Source organism: Carassius carassius, chromosome 34 (assembly GCF_963082965.1).
Source record: "Carassius carassius chromosome 34, fCarCar2.1, whole genome shotgun sequence".
NCBI lineage: Eukaryota > Metazoa > Chordata > Actinopteri > Cypriniformes > Cyprinidae > Carassius > Carassius carassius.
Window position 1 is genome coordinate 19,983,989 of NC_081788.1, and position 10,194 is coordinate 19,994,182.

Genomic DNA, 10,194 nt, shown 5'->3' on the forward strand with positions numbered 1-10,194 from the left:
GCTTGCGAGAGGAGGTCCCTCCTCAACGGCACTGGCCACGGGGCAGTGCCTGCTAACTGCATCAAATCTGGAAACCATGGTTGGTTCTTCCAAAGTGGTGCTACAAGCAGTACTGAGCATCTTGTTTCCCTCACCTGTTCTATCACCTGCGGAAGGAGGGAGACGGGGGGAAAAGCATAGAGCGGGCAGCGCGGCCACCTTTGAGACAGTGCGCTTTCGTTCTTGGAAAAGAACGCGGGGCAGTGAGCGTTTTCGTGGGACGCAAAAAGGTCCACTTCCGCCCTGCCAAATCTCTCCCACAGCAGCTGGACTGTCTGTTGGTGTAGAGACCATTCGCCCGTGGGAATGTTGTTTTTGGACATTCTGTCTGGACCCAGATTCTGTAGCCCAGGCACATGAACTGCTCTCCGCGAGCGCAAGTTGCGCTGAGCCCAAACCAGGAGGCGTTCCGCCAACCTGTACAGGTTTCGGGACCTGAGACCGCCCTGGCGATTTATGTAGGACACCACAGACATATTGTCCGAACGGACTAAGACGTGGTGGCCCTTGATTGGAGGACAAAAGCGGTTCAGCGCGTTCTCTAATGCCAGCATTTCCAGACAGTTGATATGTTGGAGCTTTTCCCCGTTCTGACCACAGGCCAAAGAACGGTCTGCCCTCGAGCAGCGCTCCCCATCCCGCCATTTTCACTTTCGAGGAAGTCCCCAGGCTTACACCTGATTGGTACCAGTCGTTTGCTGTCCAGGGTTTCAAGGCTGTAACACAGCTCTGATTGACCTTGAGACGCAACTGACCGGATATCCACGCTCTGCACGGTACTCGCGCTTTCAGCCAGAACTGCAAGGGGCGCATGCGGAGCAGGCCCAACTGAAGAACTGGTGATGCTGAGGCCATGAGACCTAGCATCTTCTGAAATTCTCTGAGCGAGAAGGTCGCGCCGCAGCGGAGAGAGCTCGCTGCGCGCTGAATGCCAAACGCGCGCTGTGGCGACAGCCGCGCCGTCATGGAGCGTGAGTCCAGAGCTATACCCAAGAACAGTATCGCCTGACTGGGGTTCAGCGAACTCTTCGTCCAGTTGACACTGAGACCAAGTTTCTCGAGGTGATCGAGTAAAATGGCCCTGTGTTCCACGAGCTCTGATCGTGATTGAGCCAGAATCAGCCAGTCGTCCAAATAGTTCAGCACTCGCATGCCTCTGAGTCTGAGAGGAGCGAGCGCTGCGTCCATGCACTTCGTAAACGTACGAGGAGCCATGGACAAGCCGAACGGCAGGACTGTATACTGGTATGTCTGGCCCTCGAAGGCGAATCTCAAGTATTGCCTGTGACGTGACGCTATCTGTATTTGAAAATACGCGTCCTTCAGATCTATCGACATGAACCAGTCTCCTCTGCGAATATGCGCGAGGAGTCTCCTGGTTGTAAGCATTTTGAAACTGGGTTTCGCCAATGCTTTGTTCAGCTGTCTTAGATCCAGTATGGGTCTGAAACCCCCGTCTTTCTTGGGCACTAGAAAGTATCTGCTGTACAGCCCCCCTTCGCTTTGAGCTTGAGATACAGGCTCCACAGCCCCTTTGCTCAACAGTTTTGATATTTCGGCTCGAAGTAGGTGTGCTACTTCTGTTTTGACCGTAGTTTCGACGCGCGCTAAAAAGCGTGGAGGGCGTCGAAAAAACTGTAGCGAGTAGCCTCTCTTTATAATGTCTAGCACCCAATCCGAAACCCCTGGAAGCGCTGACCATGCGTCTGCATGAATGGCTAAGGGTTGGATGCGAAGCGCGCTCTGTTGGCTGGGCAACGGCAGCGCTTCGATGTGCTGTAACATGGGCGTTATGCCTGTGACATTTGAGACGGGGAGCGCGCTGATCACAGCGGGCAGATCGCTCGTCCTCGACCCCTCTACGGTGCTTAACCGAGTGAGGGAGGGCTGAGCGGGTCCCGTGGGACTCGTGCTGTCTGTGAGTAATTGTGGGCTGTAAGCGTGCACATTTACTGCTTTTGACTCGCTGTCTGCCTGGACAGAACGAACGTGCACGGGTTTCGTTTTTACAGAAACCACATGACGTGTGTGACATAGTGTTTGTGGGCACTGAGGAGTTGCCACGTTTACTATGTAGTGCGCGCGATCGACCTAAGTCGCTTTTATGGGCGCGAGCCCTGTGTGAAGGGCTGTGCTTATATGTGGAGATGGGCACTGAGCAGTGGGTATCGTCACTACATTTATAGCACCAATGGCCATGGCCGGGACACCAGAAATTACACCTTTTTCGGGAAATATCTGGGTAGCCGTGATAACGGTTTTTGTGTGCAGGCAAGCGGGCAACTGTACAGGCTTGCACATTGCAAAAGACGCTGAGACAGTCACAATCCCTGGAACTGAAACAGCGGCGCGCTTGGGTGAGAGTTCGGCCGCGGCGGGACTCGTACACCGGTGCTTTCCTAGGAGTGCTAGGATGGCTTCGAGTCTTCCGGCCTCACCGTAATCCTCTGCTGTGGTCCCCGCGGCGCGGGGCGACGGCCGGTAGAGCGAGAACGGGGTCTCGAGCTGCGTTGCTGACGCTATTGCGATGAAGCAGCAGGAGGCGGGGGGTGTGGCTGAGAGCTTTGCGGGGCCGGTCTAGCACGACTCGCTACAGAACCGGAGCGCTTCGGGAGGAAGTGCTTGAATGCTTGCGACGCTTTCTGGTCCTCGACGAATCTCTCAACGGACTCTTTGACAGAAGATCCGAAGAGGCCAGTGGGAGTCAGCGGGGCGTCGAGGAACGCAGTGCGTTCAGACTCTGCCATGTCTGAGAGCGTCAGCCATAGATGCCTCTCAGCCACTGTAGCGGAAGCCATAACCCGTCCCATGGCCTGTGCAGCGGATTTAGTAGCGCGGAGAGAGAGATCCGAAGCACTCCTCAAATCCGCGAGACAGATAGCATCAGGTCCCATCTCGTCCAGCTTACGGAAGAGATCACCCTGGAATATCTGCAGCGTGGCCATGGTGTGTAGTGCAGACGCAGCCTGCCCAGCAGCAGAAAAGATCCGCGCGAGCAGAGATGACATCATGCGGCAGGCTTTAGATGGCAACACCGCTTTCGTCCGCCGTCCAGCAGAGGGCGGGCAAAGGTGCGTCGCTATCGCCTGTTCCACCGGCGGAAGTGACTGGTAGTTCCTGTTTTTAGCATCATCCAGTGTGGAGAATGCTAGTGAGACAGACGAACGAGTTCGCGCTGAATATGGAGCGTTCCAAACCTTTGCCACCTCTTCGTGAAGCTCAGGAAGAAACGGAGCGGGCTTTGAGTTCGGAGAAGTACGCTCATCCGAAAGGAAACTACCATCCAGCCGGGAATGAGCCGCGGCCAGCGTGAGCACTCGCATCAGCTCCTTCTCGATGTCAGCTCGTCTACTGGGCTTCTGAGCAGAAGGCGCGAGATCCCCGGAGCTCGCCCAGCCCTCACTGCCCGAAGCTAGCAGAGAGCACGTGTCCTCTTCCCCCGACGCGGCCCTGAGATCGACTTCCTCGGAAGACGATGCGGCAGACAGCGGGCGCTGACCATCGGGAAGCGATGCAGGGGAGGCCGGTGAAGCAGGGCGAACCGGCGAGCTCGGTTGAGCTGGAGACGGTTCCGGAATCCGCTGGAAGCGGCGCTTTTTACGGCGCCGCAGCGCAGCAGAGAATGCAGGCTCAGAGAAAAAAGCCAAGCGAGTCCTCAGAGTCACCATTGGCAACAGCTCGCAGTGAGGGCATCCGCCGTCAGCGAGCGCGAGCGCTGCATGATCTTCACCCAGGCAGGAGACACAGATGACTTGACGGTCTCCCTCGCTGAGTGGGGCTCTGCACGAGCCGCAAGAAGGCATCTTTAAAAAGACGCAGCTCTTTTACGAGTGTGTGTCGCAGTGCGACGACACACAGGATAAAAGGAATGGAAAAGGATATGGGCGCCGGAGAGCGCAGCAGGAACGGCAGTGGAAGGCGGCGTTGGCCAGCAGCTTCAGGAATGGCTCGTCCCGCTGAGATGCTTATCAGACGACGCGTTGCTTCTTCTTGTGATCAACGATGCGTGAGCTTCGCTGAAGAGATGAAAAATCAGGTGAGTCAGCCTTTTCGAGCTCCCTTTATAGGGCTAGGCCACACCCGTTTCGGCGGGAAGTGGCATGGAGGGCGCAAAGCGCCCTCATTGGTCTGATGTTGGTCTCACCTATGGCTGTGTGCTGCTGCAAATGTACTTTACAATAATTCAAAATTAAGGATAATTTTTTTGCTTCAGTGTATCGTGAAAAGAGACTTTTCCCGTAGCGTCTTAGCTAAGACGCAGTACGAGAGAACTCTCGTAAGAGAACTGTATCTTGCACAATATTTGTAACACATAACAGTTAGTTTACAGAGGAGTGGGTTGAAGTACTCAGTAAGAATGAATGTCCACAGCCCACAGACGTGTCTATGGTCTTCATATAGATGATCTGAACGCAGAGGCAGTTCGTTCCCTGCTCTGTAGCTACTTTGAGCAACAACAGCAGAGCAAAACACCAGATCAGTCTCTAACAAGCAGCCTGGTTTTGTCTGTACCTGAGCCACTTCAAGTGGACAATGCTGGAACAGCATAGCTTGTGTATAGACTGATCATTTTCAAAAATCAAATAAAAGCAGTCATATTATGAAATATTATTACAATTTAAAATAGCTGTGGTCTTTTCCAATATTTTAAATATAAATTCAATTTATTTTAAAATGTAATTAATTTACTCCTGTGATGGCAAAGCTACATTTACACCTGAACTTACTCCAGTCTTCAGTGTCACATTATCCTTAAGAAATCATTGTAATATGCTAATTTGGTGCTCAAGAAACATTTCCTGTTATTAAATTAAATTGATGCATTTAGCAGACACTTTTATCCAAAGTGACTTACAGTGCTTTCAGGTTATCATTTTTTACCTATCATGTGTTCCCAGGAATAGAACATCCAACCTTATGCTTGATATCGCAATGCTCAATTGACCAAACCAATTGAGCTACAGGAACACATTATCAATATTAAAAAAAGTTGTGTTGCCTAATATTTTTGTGGTGACATTTTGTCAGGATTTTTTGAAATGGAAATCTTTTGTAACCTTACAGATTTACTGTCAGGCTTTAAGCCTTGCTGAATAAAAGTATAATTTTTAGGTCTTCACTGCAGCAGTGCTTTGTTCCGCCATGGGATCGCCTACGTCTTGAGTCAGATCCAACACAAGGCCAGCATCCCTCAGCTGCAGGCCAGGCAGCTTTGGAGAAAATGAATGTGCAGAAGCGCTGGGCTCCATCGGGAAGGAGACGTGCTTACAGATCCTAGAGTGCTACAGGAAGGACCAGGAGCGGGTGGTGAAGGAGAACTGCGAGGTGGAGAACTGGACATGCTGGAGTATGAGAACAGCTTGCAGTTCCAGTATGCAGACGGACTGCTCAGACTCCGAAGCGCTTAGAGAAACACATTTCCTAAAACATGTTTTATTTCATATTTAACTCAAGTTAAAGTTTGAATGGTTGAATATTTAATAAAAACTGTTTTGCAGATAAAGCAAAAATTCCTCTCTTGACAACAAGACGTTTACATCATAAAAGCATTTATGTGACCATATACTTATGATTCATTCTGCCTGTAAGCTCTAACGTTTTGCGTCATGAATATTAGATGTTTGTGATCTTCAGTAAAGTCTGTGTGACTAATGTTAAATCCTCCATGCATGAGCAGAGGTGATTAGCAGAGCTAAGAGCAGTAGTGCTTGTCTGAGATCTATAACAGTATGTTCTGCTTAACTAATCCACACAGCAGTATATCTCATTCAGTAAGATTCATCTTTAAAGAAGCACAAATGTAATTAAAACCCAAATGCTGTAATCCTTAAGTGGTCATCCCTAGTTAGTATAGCAAGAAAGATTGCTGTAAACAAACAGAAATGAGAAGCATTGCACACTGATTAATCTTGTGTATCTATAATACATTTTTTATCTGTATGATACAATAAATTGGCAACCTTAAATTTGGCTGATAAAAGTACACGTGCACTTCTAATTTACTGATGACTGTCTGGCTGGAGGGTGACAAACCTGGAATGCCGTGCTCAGCAAAGGCTCAGAGGATTTTTAAGCCTTATTTGAGTTTGGGAGGGAGGAGAGACAACCATATAATTAAGAAAAGGCTGGACCAAACTGCTGAAAAAGGCTAAAAGTAACACAAATCACATGAACTCTGTAGACGGCAGTCAGGAAAAAAAAACTTGCAAACATGCTACACCCCTTCATGATTGGTATTGTCACAATAAATACCTCCATCACCATTGCATACTGGATCTTCCTTCTGACAGAAGTCTTTCACAAGAAGACGGACGATGAAGCCAAAAAAGACAACCCTGCTTAGCCAACACTGCATATAGATACGTGTAGGAAGGTTAGAGTAGGATCTTCTTTCATACCTTATATTTTTATTCAGTTATTTAATAATATAAAAACTTGTCGGTGGGGTGGAGGGAGATCATGCCATCTTGCCACATGCGCAAACATTCCATGCTCCAACTCTTCAGGATCTGGCTTACTTTCAGGTAACATACATTTTTTTATGTATTTATGTATTTTTTTCTACAAAGGTGTGTTTGTGTGTGTGGGGGGGGGGGGGGGGTAACTTTTGTTACCATTTTTATTGTTTCCTAAATTATTTATTGTTTCATTGTTTTTTTTTTATGACATTAAATCACCTCTTAACAGTTTTGAAACATGTTATTCATGTTACACTTCAAAAGTTGAAGCCTATAAGTCTCTTATGCTCATCAAGGCTGCATTTATTTATTAAACGTACAGTAAAAATTAACAGTATTATTCAATTTTTAATAATATTTCTGTTGTAAAAATAATTTAAAATGCAATTTATTCCTTTAATGAAAAAGCTGAATTTTCAGCAGCAATTACTCCAGTCTTTAAGGATCTTTCAGAAATCATTCTTATACCCTGATTTGGTGCTTAAGTAAAACAAATTCTCATCAATATTATGTTATTTTCAGGATTCTAGTTCAAAAGAAAAACATTTGTAACAATAAAATGTTTTTCGCTTAAGATGTACAATTTACTTTTAATTACATTTAATTGCAATTTAATGCATCCCTGTATTAAAAAAAAATATATATTTTTTTCAAAATTATTGTAAATAAACCACAGGTTCCATTGTGACTGTTATTAGGGAATGTTTTCACAAAGGTAAACACGTGTTAATTCACTGAACTATGTATTTTCCTAGTCATGTTCAATAGCTTGTGGGTAGTCTAAACTGTAGTAATAAACCTACCCTGACTTGTGGAATAAAAAGTCTTGACAACTAGCCTCTTATAACTTTCGTAATGCAACAGGCACAGAGAAAGGATTAGAGATGAGCAGGAGATTAATAATATAGATCCGATTTGACTCATAGAGGATCAGATCTATCTGAATCACTGACTCGACCACACAAAAGCTCTTCCTCTGCCAGTCACTCAGTCAGTTAGACTCTGAGAGAGTTTGTGCAGCATCAGCCTCTGAAAGAACAACACCACGACTGAAATCAGCCATGCATCCTATATTGATCGGCATAGTGACAGCCAACACAAGTTTAACTATTGTCTACTGGAACTTTCTTCTGTCTCAGGTTTTTGGCAAGAAGATCAGAGATGGAGAACCACCTGAGGAAATTCCCGTCTGAGTAAGTATTAATGTTATGAGAGTCGTTGGACTATTACTCTTACAAGATAATTTACTGAATCCTGCAAACAGTTTCAGCTCCACGTCTCATTACTGTATTATTTAAGTCTTTATATTTTATTTTATTAGTTTAAAACAAAAGTCTTAATGAAGAGAACAAACTCTTTCCATTTTCACAAATCTCAATAAGTGCCATTAAAATACACTACTATTCAAACGTTTGTTGTCAGTAAGAGTTTTATTTAACAAGGACACATAAAATAGAAAGTGACAGTAAAGACAGTTATGTATTTCTATCTATTTCATATAACTGTCATTCGAAACCTTCTGTTCTTCAAAGAATCCAGTTTTTTTATTATTCATCAGAACAAACCATTTTGAACACCGGTAATGCAAAATGTTTCTTGAGCACCAAATCAGCATTTTATAATGATTTCTAAAGGATCATGTGACTGGATTAATGGCTACGTTAAAAATACATTTTTTAAATATATTAATAGTAAATACATTGTAATAATATTTCACAATATTCCTGTTTTTACTGTATTACTGATCAAATAAATGCAGCCTTGGTGAGCAGAAGAGACATTAAAATCTACCGGCCCCAAATTTCTGAATGTAAAGTTGTTGGATGTTGTGTCACAACTGACAACAGTTAAGGCTAAACACTTTTCACTGACAGAAAGATGATTATACTTTCTTATATGTCTGTAAAATTCTTTATATAGATAGTTGACTTGCTGAGCAAACTCTTCAACTGAGCATATCTATTTATTTAGTTTTTTTGCTCCACACCTTGCTTTAGCTAAGATGTTGTTTTATCACTCCATTCTCATAAACTGAAAATAAAACCAACTGGAATAATTATTGCACATTATACATCTTCTGTTTCAGTGTAGCCTATATTTGGTGTATAATGTCATTCAAACCCCTTTAAAAACACCCCCACTCCCTCTTGAGAGTGAACAGGAGCATCTCAGACAGGATTAGGTGGATTACAGTACACTGTAGCTAACCCTTAATTAAAAGCTTTCACCTTCATGAAAGACAGCTGCCATTACCAGCAATTGAATATCAGAGTCAGCGAGATGTCAGCCGAAGGATTAAACCTGGGATTAAGAGAATCATATCAGGCTACTTCAGAGCACATTCATTGGCCTTTAGCACAGAACTCTGGTCATATTAACTTATATTTGAAAAAATTACTTTTCCTTTTACACACAGGTTGAGGCTCTGGTCATGACCCTGGTGATGAAGAGAAAGAAGAAAAAACCACCAAAGACCATTTTAGGAAAGGAAGTAGGGATGAGGGAGAGAAAATAAGAACAAAGAAGGAACAGACTGCCATTTGACCCAGACGTGGACGGATAGAAATTCTTCTAGGATTCAAATCTTCTGTATTTAAAAAGTCATGAGGTTAAAAAGGTGTCAGTGAATAGATTTATGAACAACCCTCTCTCTTTCATCCATTAGTCCACCTCCACAAGCCCCAAATCTCCCATTCAATCAGTAACCCCCCCCCCCCCCCCCCCCACACACACACCCAAAAGATCTTTCTTTGTCAGTGCTGCTCATTTGCACCTGTTCTAAGTTACCAAAAATCATAGCTTATGTATCTGAAGTCTGTAGGCAGATGTTTTTTTTTTCACTATATTTAGCAAAATAGCTAACGTTACACAGGTTGTGTGAAATTCTATCTGTCTTACTCTCCTACATGTGTCTCTTTCCCTCAATAATAAATTAATATGTAGAGCACTGGGTTGTTTACATGGCAATTGTTATCTTGTACTTTCTGATCCGGATTAGCATGATTAGCATGCACTGGCTCCAGTAAGATGATCAGCACAGATAGAGGGTGCTGTGTGCTCAACATAGAGGACATACTTCTGTTCTCCAAAGTCAATGAACGCACACATCTTATTCAAGTAACACAGAATTTCTTTATCCTGTAGTAATCCACATGGCCTTGTGTTTGGGCTTGCAGATATGTCCAGTTGTTACATTAAGAAGTTGCTGCTACATGGTTGTAATGAAGTCAGGGCATTCAGGGATTTAAGATTTAGTCGGTTTTAAATTCACAGAAAACTATCCCCCGGTTTCACAGACAAGGCTTAAGCTAGTCCCAGACTAAAATGCATGTTTGAACTGTCTCAGCTGAAAATATCTTGCTCTGACATATCTTAACAAGTGTCATTGTTCTGTGTCAAGATGCACACCTGTAATGTTTTCTTCTAAGGCATTTTTGTAATAGTCGCTTAAATATCTTAATTTAACTAAGGTCTAGTCCTGGCTTAAGCTAAGCCCTGTGTGTGAAACCAGGCCTATATGTTTTAGAATTTTAGGCCTGGACTGAATCTGAACTGAATATCATGACAAAGTTACAAATGAGTTTTCATTGACGTCATTGGTTACGTTGCACTTTAAAATACGCCAACAGGTATTGAGAAGCAGACACCTAATAAAAAAAGGCTAAACCCGGGCCCAAGGCTTCTCCTTCACCACTAA

General features: G+C 44.6%; 1 long non-coding RNA gene across 1 annotated transcript; it reads left to right on the forward strand.

Annotated features, from left to right (window-relative positions):
- Positions 1-7,445: 7,445 nt before the first annotated feature.
- Positions 7,446-9,444, forward strand: LOC132115203 (uncharacterized). The gene is made up of 2 exons (XR_009425437.1): positions 7,446-7,690; positions 8,914-9,444. It is a non-coding gene; the product is annotated as an uncharacterized LOC132115203 (long non-coding RNA).
- The last annotated feature ends 750 nt before the right edge of the window (positions 9,445-10,194 follow it).